This window comes from Haplochromis burtoni, unplaced genomic scaffold (assembly GCF_018398535.1).
Source record: "Haplochromis burtoni strain Fernald_Lab_line unplaced genomic scaffold, NCSU_Asbu1 Contig_24, whole genome shotgun sequence".
Lineage (NCBI taxonomy): Eukaryota > Metazoa > Chordata > Actinopteri > Cichliformes > Cichlidae > Haplochromis > Haplochromis burtoni.
Genome location: NW_024582385.1, coordinates 779430 through 804376, shown reverse-complemented (window position 1 = coordinate 804376; position 24947 = coordinate 779430). Strand labels below are relative to the sequence as shown.

Genomic DNA, 24947 nt, shown 5'->3' with positions numbered 1-24947 from the left:
TGTGTGTGTGTGTGTGTGTGTGTGTGTGTGTGTGTGTGTGTGTGTGTGTGTGTGTGTGTGTGCTGCTGAAAAAGAGAAGAAATTGATCAGCACAGGGAGGAACGTGTTCACCAGCAAAGGCTGGATGGAGGGTGTGTGTGTGAGAGAGAGAGAGAGAGGGGGGAGAGAAAGAGCGAGGGCTGTCGCTGCAGACTCCTGCTGCAGTATCTCACTTTGGGCAAGCAGCTGCAGACAGGGAGAAACAGACAAGCAGACAGGTACAGACCTGGAGTGATGGGTGGTGGGAGGGGGTGGGGTGGAGATAGTAATAGAAGGTAGGGCTTGGGGTGCAAGGGTCAGATGGGGGAGGGGGATGAGTGAAAGCAAAGTAGCGGGTTCCGGCGGCAGCGGCAGCTAGAGGGAGCAAATGTTTTGGGGTTTCTCGTTTTAATTTTTTTATATCCCGTTGTTTGTTTGGCAACGGCAGTGTGACGCGTCGGACCTGCGATGGGTACGAGAGAGAAGAAGAGAGGGAAGAAAAATAAAAGTAGAGGGTGTAGATAACAGTGTCACGACATGGCTGATGTCCCATCGTCATGAGCAGGTAGGAGGAGAATGAGTAGTTCTGGTGGTGGTATTGGTGCTGTGGAGGGGTGGGGGTTGAGATGCTGAGATGGAGCTGACAATGCAATTGGAAAGGAGGGATGCTGTGTGCTGGGGAGTAGTGGGTGGGGGTGAGGGTGAGGGGTGGGGTGGCGGAGACGTCCCACCTCACTGACCTGCGTCTGGCTGCAGCTTCCCGCGGACACCTCAGCCTTTACCGGCACCCGCGCCGCCCCCCACCGTCTCCCCCTCCTTTCTTCTGCCACTGCCCTTTTCCCCCCCCCGCTCGTTCTGTTCTTCATCATCCTCAGCTCAGAGGCGGATAACAAAAGGCGTAGTCGATGGCAGACAGAAGAGTGAGCATGCGAGGCAACGCGTCGGGTGGCGCGGCGCATTCATTTCCGGAAGCCTCCACTTTGCCTGGCGTTCCCCAGAGAGAAGGAGACAGTCAGAGACATCTATCCGGCTGCTTTTTTTTCTTCTCCTGGTCTGAGGAGGAGGGGGGCGGGGGAGTGGGGGGGGGGGGCATTCACTGGTGTGTTTGGGTACACGACCAGTGAAAACGATATGGGAATGTTTTCAGTATTGCTTTAGCATTTACTGCAGTTTGGCATTTTTAAGTGCAGCTAAGGTCTGGATTGTGACTGTTTGGCTCCGGCCGGGCTGGAGCTGCTTTCCAGTTAATTGTCTCACTGAAGCGCCGTGCCTTCTGACACTGATAACTTATCGCCAAGCTTGCTGCTGTGGCGGCAGAGTTGGGCTGGTAGGTGGTAGAGTCTGGTGTCGAGGGTATTGCAGTCAGCAGTGGAAAGTGAAATATGGGAAGGGAGGCAAGTTTCGGTACCTGTGCTGAAGACGAACCCGCCCTTCTCTCGTTCGTACTGCTTTTGTGAAAAGATGATTTTTCTGGAAATTTACCCGCATTCTGTGTAATGCTGAGCAGCTCAAAGTGCCGTGCGTTTTTTATTTTTTTGGATTCAGTGTCTAACCGTACCTATCCGTAGGGGCTGCTGTGATGGAAAGCCAGAGGGTGAGGCTGCTGCTGGTGGCTCTCTGCATCCATCAGTCGAGCAGAGTCTGCCAGCCAGGTCCTGGTCCCGCCACCCTGGAAGCGAGAAATTTAGACTGATGATCAGCTGATGCTCTTTAGGACAAAGGCGAGCCCAGCTGCTTGGCTAGGGGGCTTTTCCTTCCTCAGCACAAAGGCTAGTTAGCACAGAGCAGGCAGTGCAGGCTTGTCTGTTTGTCTGAGCCTCTGCTTCTGCTTCTGTCTGGGCACTGCCACGAAGATCATTTAGGTCTGGCCGTCTCCGGCGAAATCCCTGCTTTGTCTTTCTTTGTCATCTCTGCAGCCTACTGCTGCCACTGCTGCTGTCTGCTGCTTTGTTGTTTTTTAGTGTATTTAAACATATGCCTGAAAATCTGTCTACCTTTGCAGGTCTTTGTGTGCACAGGAATCAAACCAAGCCGTCGAGAAAAAAAAAGTTGTCCGCAGTGGAAGAACGGAGGAACGCTGGAGCATATATCTGTGCAGAGCTACTTTGTTTTTTAATTGCAGCCTGTGCCTATAGTTTCAACTATATTTAAACTATAGACACTTTGTAGCTTTCGGTGCCTTTTGATAGAAATTTGATACGTTTAAGTGGCACTGGTTGACGAAGAGACAGTGTGTGTGTGTGAGTGTGTGTGTGCATTTGTGTGTGAGTGAGTAAGAGAGAAAGAAAGGTGTCAGTGCCCTGCAGCTGACTGCGGCTCCTCTGTAGACTCTGTCGTACTTCACCTGCTCCCTGAGACCCTAACTTGTGAGCTCTCTTGATGAAAAATCACGGGTTAGGCTCTTGGGACGCGGGCGGACGGCACAATCGACTTTCTGCCGAATGTTTCACATGGAATCGGAAAGAATCAGCGGCTGATTTTCTTTTAAAAATGCATGTATGGATGGGACGGTGCAGAGAATGGCTAACACACAGAAAGGAAATAGCTTAGCGCAGTAAAAAAAAAAGCACATATGTGAAGGGTTTGTGTTCTGTTGGCTCCTCCGTGACATCGTGTACGAACCCGTTAAGGAAAACTGCAGCACTGATGCGACTGCATCTGCAGGGCTGCGCTTGTTTGAATTTTTTTTGTTTGTTTTTCCCCCCAAAATCATGAAAGACGCCTTTCGTAATGGCGCCAGTACCGCCGCCATTAAAGCGAAAAATACCCATCGATTCTGCACTGGGCTGTCAACCGGCACCGTAATCTCTCTTTGTGTCAACATCTGTGTTTGAATACAATTCTAGTAACACATGATCTGATTAGAAATGACAGGACACCAACCAGTCCAAACCACCACACCCCAGGCTCATGTTGATTAACCCCTGTCACCACCTCCACACAGCCAATATATCTGATCCTCCATTACCAGAGCAGTCACTCTGAAATTGATAAGTCTAGACGCTATAGGAGCAAAAGGACTAATGCCACATCTGCTGCTGCTGTGAGCACTGGAGAGCTAAAACACACAAGTTCAAAAACATTTTTTTCTTTACATTTTTCATAGTTGATAATTTCACTTATCTGCTTCATAAATTGATACATTTCTCAGCCAGATGTCAGAAAGTCTTCAAATATTTTACGGTTAGAATATAAATTTTCTACATTAGCCTCAAAATAATTCTTCTAATTATAATTCACTTCTACCTTTTTTTTTTTTAGTTAGAAGTATGCACATAAACCAGATACATAAACAAAAAATACTCTAATGACTTTATATCTTTCTATATTTAAATGATTTTGAAAGGTCCCGATTGTTCAAATCAGGGGAAATAAAGAAAGACACCATGCAGTATGTGAAATAAAAACCTATGGCCACGCTTTGAAAATGTGGAATCGGGTCAACAGAAATCGAGTTGCTCTCTTCATCTGAATATTTCTGTTGAAATCTGCGATTGTGGTGAGATGAAACGACCAAATTGGTTAATGATCTCAATCAATATTTAAACGGGAGGCGTAGCTCAGCGCAGACAGACATCGTAATTCATTAAGACAGGCTCTTAAAGAGAAATGGACAAGATTGAATGCTGAATAGAAAATGACAACACTGGACCCGTCTCTTATAAACATGACTATAGAAGTGCAATTACAATAAATTAGGTCTGCATAAAAAAAAAAATCGGTTCTTTTCCTTTTGTGCCAGAGAAAGGTGTGAATTCATTTACAATTACAGCTTGACCTGGTTTTTAAACTTTCAGTTTTTCCCAAGACGGCATGCTTTTCTGAAAACCTAATTTCTGCTAAATTACTCGTATTAGGAATACAGTTCAAAACAATTGATTTTCTCTCTAATGCCCTCCTCTCCATCTCTCTCCCAGTCTCCAGTCTTTCTCTCTCCCTAATTATGTTTTTTTTTTTCTCGTCTCCCTATTTGGTTTCATAGCGAACAATGCCGATGCCAACTAATAGTCTGTGCCTATGCCACAGAGCCCCCAGCAACAGCTGAAGGAGCGCCATGCCCCATGAATACCAAACAGCCAGGCACAGTGCGACAAGTGCTGAGCAGTCAGACGCAGCACAGGCAGAGCGGAGCTGGTGCCCACAAAACAGCCAGACAGTTTTATTAGGGTCTGTCTGACACGCAGCAAAGTCTGGCAGCACCCGAGCCCACTGATGAAACAACCACCCCCCCACCCCCCTCCAACAGTAACAAAGCAGCACGCTCAGAGCAATCCGCCAAGGATCCAATAAATATCACCCCGTAAAAATCAGCTCCCAGCTGGTTTGTAACTGCGCTCAATGGGGAATACAAACTTTGTTCAAAGTCAAACTAGTTCTCAATGAGCTACCGCTAAATTGATCTCGATTCTGCCATCACACATCACACACTGCATCAGACGTAGCAGCGAAGGCAGGAAGTGTCGTTCAGGAAAATGCTGCTAAAGCTTTAACGCTGTAAAAGTCGTGATTTTATTGAAAGTGAACAGATCCAAGCCTGTAGGCATTGTGCTGAGGGAAAACATTGACACTTTAGGATTAATATGTTCCTCATTAAAAGTCTTTTATTTTGTCAGTGTCAGTTTTGTTATTACTTATTATTGAAGTGTATAAAGTGTGACTTTAAAAAATGGGTTAATTTAAAATAAGAGCTGATTCAAATTGTTCAAACTTTTTTTAATGAACTCTTAATCAGGTTGCAGTTATAGTAGATCTGAAAGTGTCTGTCAAGGTTGCACTATCTAACAGCGAGGGGCAATATTAGCTTTTCTTTTCTGTTTCTGTTTTAAAAAAAACAAAACGTTTATGCACCGTGTTTATGCCGAGCCAATCAAAAGACTTTTCCTGGTGCCGGTTTAGACACAGGATGTTAAATATTATGTTTGGACTGATTAAAGCGAAATAATTGAAATTGCTGCACGGATCAGCAGATCTCGTATATTAATATGTTGCGATGCGCTTTTATCTGCACTCGTGTTAAACAAACAGCTGTCGGTATGAGGTTTCTGTTCTCGCCAAGTCTTCAAGCTCCTGCAGGAAACATTGATCCAGACCTTGAATAGGTGGAGATAAACTAAAGACTCCAGCTGATGGCCCGAGTGTGTGTGAGAGATTACGCTCCATTGTTCAGAGGTGGTCATGTAACACACTCCGCCGCCGCGTCGCTCAGCTTTAAAAGCAATAAGGCCAGATTAACATTTATTCGGCACGTTAGGATTTGGGCTGGAGCGACATGGAAATCAGGTGGATTTTGTGAATTAGATGGCTTGTTTTTGATTTTTGGTTGTTTTCGATTGTCAGGCTTTCCTGTTGGAGGATCTCTTATCGCAGCAGGGTGGGGAGGAGGCGCAGGTGGTGGTGGTCAGTGTGTAGGTGTGTGTGTTTGGGGGTGGGGGGTATCAGGTATGCCTGATAGTGGGGCAGTACAGAATGGAGGGGGAGTGTCTGAGTTTCCAGACACTGCGGCAGGAGGCCAGACAGTCACCTAAACGCACACACGTAGAAGTGCGTTAGCGACAAAGCGACACACACAAATAATGGAGAAATACACACATTTTTGTACACAGCCTATTCAATTTTGTTTTTAATTCAATCAAGGGGTATAAATCATAGTGCCACTTGTAATGTAATTATCCTCATGCATGGAAAGCACAAAAGTTTCTTTATTATTCTCAGGGCGACGGGAGATAAACTCCATTAACTATTACAGATTACAGTAAGTGCTGTGGGAGGTGCAGCTGTCTGTTGAAAGGACAAGCGATCTGTGCTGAGACTCGAGGATTTTCGCGGCGGGCCCGTGGGCACGGAGCAGGATTGTGGAAAAGTGGGGCCGATGATTAAAAAGCAAACAACAAAGCTCCGAGGGAGCAGACTGACGGCCTGGCAGAGCAGAGGTCTCGGCTTAGCCAACTGGAATGCTCGCAGACCTGGTTGGTTGCGAGTGTTTGTGCTGTGCGCAGGTCCACAGTATTCGAGGGTGTCTCCTGGCCCTGCTCCCTGCTCGGGTCCCGTGTTTTCTCGCCATTCTCTCTCTCTCTCTCTCTCTCTGATCTGCGATTCACTTCGGAGGCGTTGCCAGGGAAACCTGGTATCTGGCTAGCGGCTTGATGGAGTTATTGAACTGTAACTGGCTGGGATAATTACGCTCTGTCTTGCCGGCTGGCTGTCCAGTGGCTGGGACTTGAATGTGACCTATAGCTAGCCGGCATTGTCACCCCAGGCTAAATGTTTTTAACCCCTTGGCTGCCAGACATTTGGGCTGTGGTAACTTTGGCACTGATGTCCAGTTTGAGTTTACACTTACTGGAACTCCTGCTTCTGTAGCCACGTCGTTGCTTTTGTAGCTAAAGATTCAGTTAAGCCTACGCCTGTAACTCCAGCAGACACATGTTCAGCGTGCTTTCTGTTCATGCTGAAACAGGCCATGACTCGGAATTCCTCGTGTGTCCTCAAGTGTATCCACTGATCCCCTGAGCAGGTGGATCCTTAGATAATAAAACTGTGTTTCTTCAGAGTTTGCATGGATGGATTTGTATCTTTCACTACAAAAGGCTTAACGTTTCACAAATTCTCTTGTGTAAAAGACGGGTGGTGGAGTTTCTGTGTTCCTACATTTATGCTAAATTGCTATCATTATCTCTCCTCGTCTAGGAGCCCCGGCAATTGTCTGCCATTCTCCATGCTTTAAGGTAAGACAGATACCACTTGCATCTGCAACACCATCAACAAAATCCTTACTTTTCTAGTCTTATTCAGTCTGATCCATTATGCCAGCAGACAGCAGCAGATGAGAGTTTAGTTGTGTGACTGCCTTGTTTTGCTTGCAGTAGACGAGTGAGTCAGTAAAAGTGTCAGACCGCCGTAACAGACGGCCTGCGCGAGATAATTAGCCCGGAGTCATTTGGAAGGCGCTCAGCTCTGCCCAGGTGCCCACTCTGCTCAGGAAGAGACCAGACGACCTTTTACTCAGCTCCGTCCCACTGCAGTCACTTAAAACAGTGATGGATGTTTCCCTTTACTCCCTGCTCCCTACCGGCTCTCATTCTCCCTTCCTCTCCACCCGTCCCTCTCCCATGTCACCATTTCCCTCACTTCTGTCCTCTGCTTGCAGCGCCTTGTTTGTCCCTTCTCCTCTCCTTGTTTTTCTACCCTCGTCTGCCTCTTACAGCTCCCATTCTCTCTGTTATTCCAAAGTGATGAGAGGGAAGAGGAGGAAGAAAGGTGTGGAGAAAAGGGGGAAGGGGGGGATTTAAAGTGAAGTGGTGAAGGAGACTTTTTTTCCCCTGTCTTTTTTTTTTTTAATCCTGCCAGTTTGAGAAGAGCAGACTCGAGCCCCGCGCCCCCTCGGCTCCTCATTAGTATGCACCGGCTGTTGCTCAGGTGACATGGCCACTGGATTCCATCCCAACTGCAGGAACATCAGCAGCACGGTGGAGAGTGGGATAGCAGGTAAGGACAATGAGAACGGAACTGCGTGGAGGAAAGGAGAAGACGAAGGTGGTGGGATGGGGCATGGACTTGTATACACTGCTGTAATCCAAATCCAGCTTCTTTATTAATTAAAGCGTCTACAGCTGTGAGCTGAGCCGTGCAAGTTAAGTCATCGTTTGCAAAGCACATCCACGCAATTTTCCTCGTTAATGAAATATCCCGCACTTCTCTGTACACAGTTTGAACAATTCATGAATTCACGAGCATTAAATGTAGATGTTGGAGCGTCTGCTCTTTCTGCTGATTTTAATAAACACCTCTGCTGATTATGCTGCGTGTGTTTGGTTATTTCGAAATATAATATTTTTACTCCATGTAAGCAAACAGCGGAGGAATCCTGCAGTTTCCCTCAAAACAGTTTCATTGTTTTCACTTGTGCGATTTTGATTCCCCATGATATGTAGGATATTGGTTTTGTTGCCAAAGGCAGCAAATAGAGGGGCGTACTACACAAACAGTCGCACTCTGTACGTGTGTGTCAGAGAAGCCAACAATATGAGAATAAGGAAGGAAAAAAGTGCAAGAAAGAGAGTGTGTGTGTGTGCATGCATAGGTGTTTGTGTGTGTGTGAAACAGAGACAAACTGTGTGTGTGTGTGTGTGTGTGTGTTTGGGGAGCAGTGCGGCCAGGCTGCAGATATCATCCATCTCCCTGTCACAGGCCCAAGGGCTGCTGGGAAAGTGGCAGACAGCTCCCTGGCTATGACAACAGAGGCTGCATCCTAATTTTCCGACAGAGAATGCCTGAAAAAAGCTGCGCCTCTCCTCCCTCACCGCCCAGTACGGAAAGCCATTAACCCCTCGATCTGGGAACAAAGCACGGAGCTCGGCCCGGGCCACCGTTGGCTGCGAGTCACATCGGCTCCCATCATCCTGCAGCCATAACTCCGAGCAGAAACGTTCCGCCTGAACTCGTCTTTCCGAAGTGCTCCGGGCCTGCAGAGGTACGGCTGAGCGCGGCGAGGAGCACGGACCAGCTCTAAAGGTGTATCTGATGAGGAGCTCGCATTACTGACAGATACTTGATGACAGCGCAGTGATTTAATTTGTGAAGTGCATTTTCAAAATAAAAGAGCTCGTGGCAAAAGCTGTTCTAACTGGATTACATGCTTTCTGCTTAGCCATGACTAATTTTGTTATAAAGCTGTTGTCAGATATTCTATGGCTTTTGTTACACACGCCAGCACTCTCTAAGTGTTTCTGCATCTCCTCCCTGGTCCTGGGAGTTAAACACTGGCACCAAGATTAAATCAGGACTCCTTAACATGAAGGAAGTGTGTGAACGTTAGTCTTTTTTCCACTCGTGCCGACTTTGGTTTTAAAGTTTCAGCACTTTAAGGAAAACCAAGCATTCAGAGCCAAGTTAAGACGCGCAAATGTTTAATAGATTCCAGGTCTGATGAACATATGATGACTGATCAAACGTGCTTTGAGTTAAACACACAATAGAAACGTGAAAGAATGTTAGTTAGTAAAGCCTTTTTTTTGTTACATAAGTGCATCGTTTAGTATCCAGTGTGTCAAATGTCTATTTTAAGAGTTCATGTATTAATTTCACGAGTTTCACTAGAACTTAATGCTAAAATTACACACAGAGCTTATTTAGTTATTTTTTCTGCAGACATAATCACATCCCAGCTCCTAGAATTTCCAATGAAATTGTTTTCTTTGTAAGCAACACTATTGTTGCTTACTCTCTGAAATTGCACTGCAGGATTTCGCAGTAGGAATTCAGAATTTCAGTAGGAACTAAAAAGAAGTATTTTTTAAATTTTCATTAAAAGAAATAAAGCTGAGTGAAGAGTCGATGGTGCCAAATAAATGTAATATTTTCCATGAAGACAGAAGATGGTAGTAAGCAGTGTAACAGAGAGTTTAATCTTGTCCCACATCAGGGCTGATATGGGAACGTGCTGTAAAGAGCTTGAATTGATGAATTTATGATCAAAGACGCGAGGACGAGGCCTGCTTTAGATCTTTGATCACTGTTAACAAATCAGTGGAACGCAGCGTCGGGATCAAACGTGTTCGGTACCGAACAAAGACCGCACATGTTGGGTGGGAGGCAGAGCGTGTTAGGCAGGTACTGCAGGGTACACAGAGGAGCCGCCCTCTCCTGCATTCTTATGATTCAGAACTTGCTCAGTGCGTTTGAAGGCAGATGTAACTCATACAGATAGTGAGTGATGTTAAAGAAAAACACTAATATATGTGTTCAGTGACATTTACCAGTTTGTACTTCATGTAGTAATGAAGTGCTCATTTATACTCTGGACAAACTCTACTGGCTGATGAAAGCCAGCAGCTGCAGCTGGAAGCTCAGGAAGAGATCTGGCACGGTAAGTGGCCCTCCAAGGTTTGAAACACATTTATTGATCATTTTAGATTCATTTGCTGATGATTTTTTTTTTTTTTATCATTTTAACATCTTTTGAGTGTGTGAAACAGCACACACATAAATGCACTTAACAAAAAAGCCATAACATCATCTTGGAAAAACAATATTATTTTGTTAATGATTCACTTATTAAGTCGAATTTTATGGTAAAATAAATCTCTGGTTCTTTATTAATAAACCATGAAAACCAGCACAGTTAAAAAGATTCCCTTCTCGGCATTGATGCTGCATTCAGGTCTTAAGGGTTAAGTAGTAAATCAGAGCTTCGTGCTTTGGGGTCATAAATGCTTCATGGGAAATGAGTTTCAGTCATACATGTCGATTGCGCCTCCCGAGTGTCAGCAACTATGAAATATGGTAAGTGGGGGGAGCGAAGTGATACATCCACCTAAAATAAACCCAAAGAACTGCATGACCTCTGTCTCTCTCTGCTTTTTTTCCTGACATGAAAAGAGACAAAAACACGAGCGCATTGAGCTTTCTGGATTTGTCATTTGTGGTTTGCATTTCTATGTTTGGCTCGCTGTAAAACATGAACTCCCTAATCAAGCGCACATGTGAAGGAGCTTACTTTACACACAGCTGCAATCGCCGCGTCACTGCAGCCTCACAGCAGCCTTTATTCCGACCGGCCATCTCCTCAGTCACGGGTGAAGTTGACGTCGCTTCGTGCGCAGCACTCCTCTGCATGTGCACGATGCTGATCGGGTCACGGGTCGGAAAAGCTGAGCCTGGGAATCCGAGGCCCGCTCAGCGCAAACGCAACTTTGATTTGTGATGATGAGTCACACAAACATGCTTGTACATGCGATCACAATCCTCTGACTGTGTCTGTGGAAGTGGCCTCGGGGATTCTCACACTCAAACTGAGGGGTTAAAAAATTCTCAGATGTTGCTAATGAGGTCGAAAACACACAAACTCTTCGTTTGCAAAACTATATTCATGAGCGTCTATGCTCAGATGATGAATCCACCCACTTTATAGTGGTAGGAGGACTGAGTAATAGTAAGCGATGATGCAGCAATTCAGGCGGCTCATTTCCACAGAAGATACACAGTGCACAAACAAACAAACAATAATTTACGATTTTTTAAAAAATCGAATATTATGATTGAAAGGACATCCAATGATCACAATTGAAAAGGTGGAATTTCCTTTGCATGAAAACGAACCTAAATTACCATCTTTTAGCTTTACTCGTGTAAAACACACTGATGGATAAATTAAAATGAGGCACAGTTTCTAACAAGCAAAAATTATGATTTTTTAAAAAAGAAGTCAGGCGATCAAATAAATGCAGCAGAGTAAACAACACAACATTTTCTTCTGAAAAAGTTTGTTTTGGAGTTTTCTGATGGTTTTCAGTTTTTGTGTATTGTTTCCAAAGTGACTGCTCAGATTCTTTTTATTTATTTTTATTTTCATTTACACAGTTATTTCCCCCTTAAGGAGCGGGATTACAAAACTCCTGTAAATAATATAATTATTGCCACAATCACTGGAAGACACAGTTTCAAATCTTTCTTTGTGCCACTTTTGCAGCAGTGCTTTCAGCGTGCCTCCCCACAGCTTCCCCGGAGTATAACTCATACTAACTTTAGTGATCCCTGAGTTTTCCTGTGGTGCAAGCAAATGGTTGACATTTATTATACTCAGTGAATTAGCTTAAAAAACACACAGCTGCTAAGATTTTGAAGTTATCCATGTTCATGAACTTTCAACAGAGCACCAGCATCATGAAAACCTGAGACTTTCACATGAGACACATAGTAGACTGTTAGTACTGTTGTGTCAGTGTGTGAGGGGCACATCGCCGCTGCAGCCATGTTTACAGGTAGTTTAGTGCCATTTCCGGATCACGGGGTAAATCAGAGGGGTTGTGTGGTGATTAGGATGATTAATGAGGCAGGGAGAAAAACAAAGTTCTACTTCTCAGATTTCTATTTATTTTTTCAGACATGGAGCTTCCTGCTTTCATATGAAATATCAGCTACACTGACCTCTTTGGGCCTCAAACAGTTTTATTTAAAATGAAGGCACTGAGTGATATGGTATCTCTGGCGGAGCAGCTAACAGCTCTTAAACAGCACTGCTTTTGTTATCTAGTGTTGTTTATTCCACAGGCTAAACAACACTGAACATAAATGCTATATATACAGTAGATATATCTTTCCGTATCAAATAGATATTAAAGAGTAAGAAATATTGTCTCACCTAAAATACAGTGCATTAGAAGAATAAAGCAAAAATGGAGAAAAGAAGTCTAATGACACACATCAGACGCAAACAAATGTCTGCCAACATTATTATACCTGCTGAACACTGTCAGCACACAGCCTTACAAAGCTGCTAGCAGGTATAATACAAATACATAAATAAAAATAAATTACTTTTATTATTATTATTATTTATTTTTTAATTTGGTTCTACTGAACAAGCCTTTTTTCACACTGTGATATAAAGAACACTATAAAACAACATTATAGCATCTCATTTTGTATTTCATTTCATTCCTAAAGCCTTAGGCAGTTTCTGCTTGAGTGGCACTCCTGAGTTCAGAAACCGAAATGAGCCACCCTGGGCTCTATGGAGCAGACACGTGTGGAAATGAAGGCTTTCTGCGTCCCATCACCAGGTCAGAGCCAGACCTGAAAAAGTCTGGCAAAGTGAGATTTTCACTTCTGCATATTGAAATCAGAGCATATAGCATTCAGAATAAATAGCATCCTTCAAACAGTAAACTCTACAAAATGTCACGAAGCGCAACAACTGTTCCACTTTGATGTTCGTAACACTGGCCTGCCTCTCCTGTGCTGCAGTAAGCAATCTTTTATTCATGTATGTATACAGCCTGGTACTGAGGCACCTCCAGGGAGGAACGGGACACCTCATAGAGGCCATTTTTTGTTTTTTTAAATAAATCGACAAAATTGATTTTAATCCATTTGATCCATTCATTTTTTCCATGCTTTTCTTTCCTGCTTCACTCTCTAAAAGGCAGCTTTACTAAGATGGAAAATGACCTGTGATTGAAAATGATGTGAAAACCACGACCGCAACAACCAAGAAGAAAATAAAATCACAACATTTGTTTTAGGCCAGCAAACTCCTACAGACTCCTGCACTAAAGACACACATACACATGTATATGTCCACATGTGTGTCACATCCCTATATGTGCATGTTCTATAGACAGTGTATCTCTGCAGTGTATTGATTCATCTTTATTTCACAGTCTCACACAACAATGATGGTGGCCACGGCTCGCCACGCAGCCAGGCGAGCGTGTACCTCCTCCTGTCCTGCCACGCGCACCGAGCAGCACGCCGCAGGAGTAGAAAGCTCGAATATACAGATGTTTCTGTCCCTCACAGGCTCACTGGTGCCTGCATGCAGCGTTGCTGCTGCTGCTTCTCAGACTACAGCCTGTCAGACGCTCATCCATCAGTGCAGAGACGGAGGGTACAGCACTGCGGCTCCGTCTGATGTGAACGACTGAATGAGAGGACAGACTTGTGTCAGAATTAGCGGCTGGAACAGATAACACAGAGCTGCTGTGTTCTCGGTGTGTTAAGGAGGCGCTTTATCATCGAGATTCAGTGTGAAGATGATCACGTCTTCTCTGGCAGAGAATGTGACTGACAGCTCCTCACACTGCAGACCTCTGTACTCACTGAACACATGTATAGTCTGCAAACCTCGCAGAAGGCATTTCAGTTGTCAGGCATGCTAAATTTCCATATCAGATGTTCCTCAGCTTCAAATAGCAGTCATTGGTATCATAACACAGAGTCAGTGGTGTTATTGCTCAGGCCTGAGTGTTGTGAACATTGCACTGCCAGCTGATTGAGTGATAGACCTGCATTGCTGTCTGCAGAGAGCTCTGGCACCATCTTGTGGCACACTTTTCAAGGCAGAAACTGTAATAATAACAGTATTACAGTTGTAGTAGTATTTAACATGACCAAACTAGAGATGCTCTAGTTTAAAGGAAGAAGATTCATTTATGTAATAAGGAGTTATAATGACAGGCTCAACATAATGACAAACTGGTGCCGAGGTCTAGCTCTGTGCTGGGACGTCCCCTGGAGTCTGTGGAGGTGGTTGGCGAGAGGAGGATGTTAGTAAAGCTGACATCCATCATGAACAACCCACATCACCCACTGCATGAGTATGTGAGTGGGCTGAGCAGCTCCTTTAGTCAGAGACTGAAACACCCTCGCTGCAGGAAGGAGCGCTTTCGCAGATCATTCATCCCAACAGCAGTTAGACTCTATAACTCCTCATTCACGATGTCATAAGTCACTGGACACTGTGAACATCCACGGTCACCACTTCATGCATAATGGACCTTCCATGTGTATGGACATGTGCAGGTATTTATGTATGTATATGTATATTTAGTGTGTACGTGTGTGTGTACATGTCTATAAATAGGAATGGTAGTGGTACAATAGTTATGTCAAGCTATATAGTTTATGTCTTCCATATTTCCAACCATAATCACATACTGTGTATGCTACCATTGCATATAGTGTATTATCTTACTTTTTTCACTGATTGTACTTATTTGTATTTTTGTATTTCCTTCCGATATCTGTACCTGAGCAAACATTTCCCTGTTGTGGGATCAATAAAGTCTTATCTTATCTTATCTTATCTTATCTTATCTTATCTTATCTTATCTTATCTTATCTTATCTTATCTTATCTTATCTTATCAAACCCAGCAACACTACTGTAACCTAAAAACGCCACATTCACTCACAAAGACAGGACAAGAACTGATGATATAATCCCTCTAATATCTCAGTTTTCTGTCTTAGTTATTGTTTTATTTATTTTTTCCTTTTTCTCTCTGTTTATGTCCTCAGTCCAGTTTATTTCTGCATTTTGTTCGTGCTATGCAAATGAGAGGTCTGCCATGAGTTCATCCCACACCAGTAGCCAGAGTATGTTCTGAAAAAACGGCCGATAGAGGACATGCCAGACGTTGGAGACTGGCCTCATATGACAACTGACAAATGGGAGCACAGAATGCTCTTCCAAGCTCCTAAAATGACAGGTCCTCAGTCATGCTTTCATTCAATTTGGAGGTTTTTCCAAAATAAGACAGACCATATCGTATCTCTCTTGCATTGATCAAGGGTTACAAACCATTTCTAAGACGTTGAGACTCCAGTAAACCACACTGGGAGCCACAAGGAAACTTAGAGCTGTGGCAAACCTTCCCTGGTTCACCACTGATGGATGAAGCATAAAGGTAAGCTAACCCAGATAAATATGAGGATATCTTGAATAGCACAGGCCCCCGCTGTGTTTTGGTTGGACTTTTCTTAATTTTCTTTTATTGGATGTTCGGAAGGAATTTTTGGTTCTCTTTGGTTCTTTGAAGAAGGTAAGGTATGGGGGGAAAGTCATCACTGGGCTTCAGCTTGTCATTGTAGCTTGTCAGCCCAGGCAGACTCGGCTCTTTTAGATCGATCTCTTCTAACTTAGAAGTTGACAAAAGACGTTTTGTCAGCCCGCTGTGCTCCTCCTTAATTCAACTTGCGGTGCTGTTGCAGCTCCTTTTATGATGTTCATACAAAAGACATGTAACACATTTTAGCTTTAAATGTGTCAGAGAGTAAACAAGCATGCTGGGATTGTTCCCAGCCGTGGGAAGAATTGAGCGACCACAAAAAGCTTAAAGATGTAAATTAAGTTAATGTGCAGAACCGCTGTGTTTACAAGTTCAGAAGAAGAACAAGCTCTTCTTGCTGCCACGCTGTTAGCCTGTCATTGCTCTTCCTCACAGTGATCTACCAGCAGGTGACAGTAATGCACCTTTTTAAATCGTGACCGACTGCAATGGGTTTGTTTGTCACTGCAGCTGGGTTCAGTATGCCTCTTTATGCAAACACCCTCCCAACGAGCTCGCCCTCTTCTTCAGTCTGATGTTGTGTGTATACTCTTATAAAGATGTATATCATTAACTTTGCGTCTCATCACTGATGTGTTTGTGAGAGCAGGGAGTGCTGGGACTGTCTGGGAATCAGCGCTCAATCAGCACAGCAGGAGAAAATGAAGTGAACCGTCACTTTGCAGATTACTGAGTATTTACTCAAAGAAGTAAAGTGAACAGTTGTTCAAAGTTGGATCACACCCCGAATCACTCCACAGAAGATACACTGAAAGTTATACTGTGCATCTGATATCTGCAGCAAGCGTGAATGAGAATAATGTGTTGACAGATAATGGAAACTGAAATATTTCAGAAGATGAATCCCAGAGAATTCAACAATAAGCCCAACATTTCCTGTCATGGTGTCCTGCTGATTTTCCCTCTGTCCCCAACATGATACAGTAAACCCGTCATTTAAGAGTTTAGGTAATGCTTCTTTGGTGTTCCTGTCACCTCTCTCATTTCTCACTAAGGACTCAACTGTAAAGTGAGTCAGACAGCGCTTGGAGTCCCTTGTCAAAGAAATGCATTGTTTGACTGTAATAGTAGTAGGATTAGCCAAAAAAGAAAAGAAGCCATCTATGAGTTTCTCACATAAACACATTTTAGCATGGTAAATGGACTGGTTCTTACTTGACCGCCTTTCCACTCTGCGAGCACTCAGAGTGCTCTCTATATAACATTCACACACAGATGAGCACATTGGGAACAACTCTGAGCAACTCTATCTTACTCGAGGATACTTTTGATAACCAACCTTCTGATGGCTCTACCTCCTAAGGTAGATCTTTGGGGTTGTTGTTTGAGTGATGGGTTGATTGTGTCAGTGAGGTTTGGGTTGTTTTCTTATTTTAAAAAGAGGGAGGTTTAGTAAACATGGACATGTCTAGAATTGGGCCCTTTAAAATTGTAACAGTGCACTTAGAGAAAACCTGTTTTGATGAGCTAATAATCAGCTCTCTTTTTTCTCATTTTTTGTAGGCAGGACTGCAAGATTGAATTAACAGCGCTGAAAAAAATTTTCGGGAGAGCAAATATAAGGTGACCTTTTCCAGATTACAACTGGCTGAGGAGAAGGCCACCTGTGGGAACCTGGAGTTCCGGTCTAGAAGGATTGCCGCGTGTCAATCCAGACCAAAAATAATAGACAATTGTTTTTCTTTTGAGTGAATGCGTGTGAATGAGTGAATGAGGGTTAGCACGAATAAAGGGGGGCAAACAATTGACTATGTTGGGGAGAGAAAGGGGATGCTTTGCAGACTTAATCCTTTGGCTGCTGATTTTGGGTTGCTGATGTTTGCTTTAAGAAAATTTTGTTTTATTGACTGGGTGTAGATTATGGCAGTACATTATATTGTTGGGGAAATGCCAAATGCTAAAGGGGAGAAATTCTTTTGATAGAACTCATGCCATTAACAAAATAGGCCACTGTAAAAGTCAGCTAAAGTTTATAGAGGAAAATATCGTTAACTCGATTTCCCCGGGTCTTTTCCTGTGTGTTATGAATAAATCTTCTTTTTCTTGGTACCGGTACTGGTTTTATTTTGTTGTATTTATCAGTGACACCTTAAAGGCAGGTCTGTGAAAATATTGTCAGACATAAACCAGTCCGTGGCGCTAAAAAGGTTTGGGGCCGATGTCATAAATAGTATAAAAGATGAATGGATCTACTGCAACATCACTGTTTGTTTGGTTGTAAAAAAAAAAAAAGCTGGGTGTGAGTGTGAAATCACCTACTCGTCATTGATAACTCATTAGCTAATAAGCATACAGTTTCATAGCACAGATAATCCTCCATTTTTAAACACGACTTAGATTTATGAACTCATTTTGTCTATTTTCTAGAGTGAGTGAGTCCATGAATGTGTTTAGAGCGATCAGGTCAGACAGCTGTTTCTCTATTGACTTCTGTTCATGTGACATCATCCACACACTGCTTTAGAGTTGTACACCTTATTGGATGAGACACAACCACCGGTTGCTAGGGAAATATATGTGTTCCCTGACTGCTGCTGCACAAAAACCTCCCAGCGTTTGCTTTGGTTACGAGCAGTTTGCACTAGTTGCCTGTAGACCAACTCGTGTTTGTCTGTAAACACTCCCTCACTGCTGGCTGAGCTGTGCCATGCAAAGAGAGAAGTAACAGTTGTGTCTCAGTGCTGCACCCAACATCTTTCAAAAGGCACAATTTTGAACGCTTTACCTGATCTTACATTTTAACACTTACAAAATGGTGGACAACTTAACATCATGTGGTTAGCAGTCAAGTATCAGCTTTAAACCCAGGACTTCGTGTCTTTTTGTAGTGGGCTTCTCGCAGATTGCAGCTTTTTAGGTGCCTCGACATTAGTTTAGATTTTCCCAGCCTGGATGCTACGTCCATGTTTCACACTGTGCATGCATGTCATCAACGTCACCTGGTAACTGTTAAGCATTTTGTGTAACATTAGCTCTGGAAATGACGGTGAATGATTTTACCATCTATCCATCCACAGATTTATTTTTTAAATGAGCAACTTTTGTTAATTTTTATAGCTACTTTATGCAATTACTGGATTATTATTTTATTATTTATTGTCTTTGTATGCTTTGTTTTTCTATCTTTACCTTACAACACAAAGCGCATTGAGACAACTGTTGTTGTGATTCAACACTTTGTAAATAAAACTGAATTGAATTATTAATGGAACTGTGTCATGAATAATGTTGCTTTCTGTGAAGTACAGACCATACAAGTTTGCATTTAAAATTTTTGGTAATGGTTTAGTGTAGTATTTTGTTAGACAGCTACATTAATAAACAGATATGTGGGCCTGTCTTTTCCACTCAGATAGTTAGCATGCTAACACCTTCATTTAGGAGTATTTAGCACGCTAACACAGGCAGCACGGTGGCACGGTGGTTAGCACTGTTGCCGCACAGCAAGAAGGTCCTGAGTTCAATTCCACCATCAGGCCGGGGTCTTTCTGTGTGGAGTTTGCATGTTCTCCCCGTGTTTGCGTGGGTTCCCTCCGGGTACTCCGGCTTCCTCACGTCCAAAGACATGCAGCTTGTGGGGATAGGTTAATTGGATAATCCAAATTGTCACTAGGAGTGAATGCTGAGTGTGATGTGTCTGTCCCTGTGTGTTGGCCCTGCGATCAGACTGAGCGACCTGTCCATGGGTGTACCCTCGCCTCTCGCCCTATGACAGCTGGGATAGGCGCCAGCACCCCCGCAACCCTGAAAAGGATAAGCGGATGTATGGATGGATAGCACGCTAACACACTAAGCTATTGTGATGATATGTGAAGATATCTTAGCATTCTTTTTTGGGGGCATTTCCCTAAAGTGCAGCTGCATTGCTAAGGTAAGCTAAAACAAGCTAATTTTTAAGAGGATACCTTTGTATTAGCTGCGGGTTTTGATAATCGATTAATCGATTAAAATCGATTCTGGCTTGGATAACGTGATATCGATTCATTAAAATCCTGAATTGATTGTTTAATATAAATTTATTTACGCCAGAATCTCAGGTTAAACCTCACCAAAATTTCAACAACCACCAAACATTTAAAACAGTAAATGAGAGCAGGTACACGGATTCTGCACAAAGACGTAAACACAAACGCGGACTCGCAGATCAGAATCAGTGAATGTCGCCTTTCTCACCCGACCGCACGGACACGGTCGGGGCTGAAAGCCGACAGCTCGCTGATTCTGATGTTTCGGCGGGTCCGCGCTTTGTGTTTACGCCCTTTTTGCACTGATTCTAAAGCTGTTAGTTTTATCTCTCTCCAAACAATATTGACTGAACCAGCAGCAAAAGAAGATCCAAACCTAGCTTCACAAAAACATCGTCATGAATTCCCTCTGACTTTTGCTGTTTTGCTTCCACCACGATAAAATCACACTTCATGCACAGCTCTCTCTCTCTCTCTGTACTTCAAGCAACAGTTTCCCAGTCTAAAAATCTGTTTTCTGCATTATTCGCTTGCTTGTTACGCACAAGTCTACCGTTGTTTACAGCGCTGTGGCCGCTGTTTTTTTTCCTTTTACTTACTTCCGAAAAGAAAACCTAATTTCTGCCGTTCAATACCTGAACAAATTTAAACTTTTTAAAATTATGCAAAATGCAAAACGCTTAGCGTGTCTCTAATAAAACCGCTGTAACTTCAGAGGTAATGTTCATATGTTGATTAATGGTTTTCTTTCGTTTTTGATGTACTGCAGAATATTTTTATAAAATCCCAGGCCAGGAAAATCACCTTCATGTTTTTCTGTGTTTTATCTTCAGCTACTTTGACACAAAGGCATCTGCTGTGACGCTCACACCTTTGATAAAGTCTGGAAAGTGTCAGCTTCCTTTTTATAGATACAAAAATATGTAACTGTACTGATCTGAATTATCATATTTCTGAGTGTCTGACGCAAAATTTCCCAGATTCAAATCGAATTGAATCAAATCGAATTGAATCGAATCAAATCCTGGATCGAATCGATTCGGGACCTCATGAATCGGAATCGAATCGATTCTAGAAATCGGTGACCATACCAGCCCTACTTTGTATATACAGTATTTGTTTTCGTTACGTGTGAAGTAGGACTACATATTTACAACAACGGGGAATGACTGCTTTTTAAATTCAAAACTCAACAAAGAACCCATTTCTTCTCCCAGATAGTTACAGCACTGGGGCAGCAACTAGAGTAAGTGCCAGGTTGTTGAACTTTGAACACTACATCACTGCCATCATTGTTAAGATGAATAATTAATCATTTACCTTCTGAGGTAAGAAGCCAAATGTTCCTAGCACCATCTGTGGTGTCTGCATGGAGCAGAAATTTGTTTAGAACCTTTCAGAAAGTGCTGCAGGAGAGAGGTCACTTTGAAGTCAGGAAGTTGGAATGTGAGGATGAATAATGCTATGCTGCAATTAACACATTAACCATGATTTATGCCTGAAACTTAGTTAAAGTGGCACCTCTTAAATTTCTACTGACCTTGTTTTTGTCTGTATGTAAGGTTTTTCGTTGGTAATGCAGGCGCACCTCTTCTCTAATGCAGGTCATCCTAACCTTTTACTCATGCTGGTGGAGTGCTGACGGGAATTAAGAGTAAAAGGGCACTCAGGCAGAAGGGCTTGTGTCTTCTCTGGCTTTTTTTCCTTTTTTTTTTACCAGAGTAAACTGGGACATCAGAGTGACGATTCAGACATTATCATAAAGCGTTGTGTTACAAGTCTAGCCAGAAGATTATACTTGAAGTTACACCAAGAGAATCTGAAGATTTTATTATTTATTTACTTTTGTGGTTTGTGTGCATCCCGTAGCTCCTGCTGCTTTATCCCCCGCATAAAAAAACAAAAACAAAACAAAGAGGGAGGTCGGATGCTGGGGAATATGGCAGCAAACAAGGCAACAAACAACAGGCCATTATCTCTCAGCAGCCTCTGGATGTTTGTCCTAAAACTTGGCACTGCTCTTGGCCTTCAAATATTCTACATCAGGTTTTAAGTTTTTCTGAGCATCAGGCAGTCAAGAGAGAAAATGCAATGGAGTCCATTAATACTGCTTCTCTGAAAAGTGCATTCCTCCATGGAGCTGGTGTAGCTCGTTTCTGAAAGGAGGATAGAGAGATCAGACTGAACAAGGCGCATCAGTGTTTTTCAAAGCAGACCTCTAGATTTGTCTGTAAAAATGTGGTTTATACACAAAGATATTGGTATTCTCAACATGCTGTCAACAATAATAAATCACAAATACTCTCCATGACTCTGATTATGCATGACCAGACTCATTTACAAAACCCAACACCAAAAATCAATGGCCTTTGTGCATCACAGTAGTCTTTGTACACTATATTAAAGTCTCTAAAATGTCATTGCATCCTCATAGTTGATGGATGCTAAGTAGGTGTGTCAGTGTTACCTGATCATCTTATTCTGGCTCCAAATTTCCAACATAGCAGCAGAAACAGGATTCGTATGCGGGACTCCTTTTGGAGAAGACAGTGGATTTATTTACAGTGCGGTAAAGGTGCAACAGTTCAATTTAACATACATGGAACGCCATAACTGTATGTGTATAGTCATATATATATATATATATATATATATATAATATATAAACACACGCCCCTGCGGGCGGTTTATCCTTCAAGCTCGGGTCCTCTACCAGAGGCCTGGGAGCTTGAGGGTTCCTGCGCAGTATCTTAGCTGTTCCCAGGACTGCGCTCTTCTGGACAGAGATCTCCGATGTTATTCCCGGGATCTGCTGGAGCCACTCGCCTAGCTTGGGAGTCACCGCACCTAGTGCTCCGATTACCACGGGGACCACCGTTACCTTCACCCTCCACATCCTCTCGAGCTCTTCTCTGAGCCCTTGGTATTTCTCCAGCTTCTCGTGTTCCTTCTTCCTGATATTGCTGTCATTCGGAACCGCTACATCGATCACTACGGCCGTCTTCTTCTGTTTGTCTACCACCACTATGTCCGGTTGGTTAGCCACCACCATTTTGTCCGTCTGTATCTGGAAGTCCCACAGGATCTTAGCTCGGTCATTCTCCACCACCCTTGGGGGCATCTCCCATTTTGACCTCGGAACTTCCAGGTTATACTCGGCACAGATGTTCCTGTATCACTATGCCGGCCACTTGGTTATGGCGTTCCATGTATGCCTTGCCTGCTAGCATCTTGCACCCTTGATATATGTGATATTGTCTCTATATCTATAATACTACTATTATAGTATATATATCATATTATATATAATATATATATATAGGCGCTGTCAGACATGTCCTTTCATGCCCTGGGACGCCTACGTATTCAATGCACGCAATCGGTCAGTTGGCAACAATGATATATATAATACTAATTATATACTATATATACTACGAGGCAGGCAGCCCGGCGAGGGCTGTCAGACCATGTCTTGTCGATGCCTGGGGAACTGCCGTAGTTTTACTGCAGCTTCAGGATGCTCCCATTGGGGGTCGCCACAGCAGATCACCTACCACCATCTCACCCTCTTCTGTCACACAAATCCTCTGTATGCTATTCTTCCTCTGCCTGACATCTCCAAATTAGTTTTATTATTATTATTATTTGGGTGCTTTTGTTTTTGCTTTTATTGGATAGTTGACCCAACAAGACAAACTCAACAGTAGGGAGAAAGAGGAAAGATACACAGAAAAAGGCTGTGTATCAGACTTGAACCTGTGGTGCTGCATTTTGGCCATGCAGAGCTAAATTGCACTGCCCCAGTTCACTTGTCTTCTGCACATAGGGCATCCGGCTGTCATCTCTTCCTCAGGTGAATGACATGCAATTACCCAGCTGTCCACATCACCAATTACAAACACTCAAATGCAAATGCTGGAAAGATGAATCATGAAAACATCAGGAGTTACACTGAAGTGTAACAGGACAACAAACATGTATAGTACTTAATTAGTAATGAGTCATGTTGATGTGATGCAATAATACAGATGCATCCATTTTTCCTCTTTTAATGTTTATGTAATTAGGGTTAAAAAATCAGTCAGTGACTTTAAATATAGGTGCCACCAACTTAGCTGGAATCTAGCGAAACAGCAGCAGAGCTCGTGTTTGTCTGAAAGCAGTGCAATAACCAACACAGCAAAAAATACTGAGCTGTTGTTATCAATCTGCTTACTTAGACTTAGGTCCTCCTGCACCGTTCGGCGCTGAAGCAGCTGCAGCTGACCAAAAGTGCATTCATCATCGATGAAAGTCCTCATCATGTTGTTCAGTTTTGCATTTTTCGTGGGGTGGGTTCCACATGATGGCAATCTTGGGCAGTCGATGCGGGAGTTGGTGCAGAATGTGACCTCCAAAGCACATACGCCACTCAGGCACAGTGTCATGGAGGGGACGTGTGGCAGTGACATGGTCTCGGTAAGAGACCCGCAGGATCCTGCTTAGCCGTCGCTGTTGAGTCATGTTGAGTCTTTTGGCAATTTTCACTGATGTTTTCTATGTCTTACCAGCATGGGTATAACGATGGAGTTGAGCAGATGAATCTTCGTTGCCAGGTCGATCTTTGGGGTCGACCAGATGGGCCGGAGCCTATCAATCTGCTTACCAGTTCCAGAAATCTCTGATCATCAGCTGCAGGTTCTCTGTGGGTTTATCACTATGAGATATTCCTTTTTCAAATCTTATACTCATGTGAAGGTTAATGATGCATCAGATCAACAAACCTCACTCGTGTGGATGCACACGATGCTGTCACCATCTCGGTGCTTCTTCCTTAGTATGGTTTATATGCAAACCACCGTATAAAGGGGCCGGTCCAGAACACCTGTTGTTTTGATGATGCTCTGAGCCAGGGTCGTTCTGTCGCTGTCTTTTTCCTCTTCCAGCAAATCAGCTTCAAGAACAGGGTGTTCACTTGACAGGTGCCGTTGTAACAACGTTTTTTATAGGAGATTATGTTTCAGAATTTCAGGAGCAGGACCACCGAACACGCTCCTTCCGGTTGTCATCTATCTAGGTTCCCCCAGTTCTGCAAGCTGTTCATTCTCCTTTACGTGCCCCACCCTCCCTCCTTGTTTTCAATTCTTTAACTTCTTCACTTCTATTTAGTACACGGGGATCTGCCAGGCCCGGGAGCCGTCGCCAGTCCCCTTCGAGGCCTTCTCCAAAGCGCAGCTCAATTCATGTCCAAGCGTTCACCTTTGCCTACTAAAACACTGTCAAACCTAAAATGAGGACGTGGGCCCAGCGAGTGAAATGTTATATGTGTTTAGGTCAACAAGCACTGTCACTTTTTGGTTGGGAACCCCTTTTACGATCATCCAATCCAACGCTAGCCTAGAAATAAGCTGCTATTTAAAATCTAGTTTTATTTTCTTGTTATTTTCTTGTTAATTATTTGTTTTGATTATTAAACCAGTTCCTCTGATTTATCTAATTTAGTTTTCCTTTATTAACTTCAACTGGAATTCTCATCTCCAACTGATAACAGTCCAAACAAACTTCTCAGAGCAGCTGTTCACACTCGTGCTTTTACTGATTCTCTGTTTCTCATTAAGTCAATTTTTTTGTCACTG

At 43.2% G+C, this 24947-nt stretch overlaps 1 long non-coding RNA gene across 1 annotated transcript in view; it reads left to right on the top strand.

Annotated features, from left to right (window-relative positions):
* LOC102308204 overlaps positions 1-7814 on the top strand; it is a 44691-nt gene extending 36877 nt beyond the window's left edge. Inside the window, exon 3 of the long non-coding RNA XR_316666.3 lies at positions 6706-7814. This is a non-coding gene — a long non-coding RNA (uncharacterized LOC102308204). The remainder of the gene's footprint in view (positions 1-6705) is intronic.
* Positions 7815-24947: the final 17133 nt, after the last annotated feature.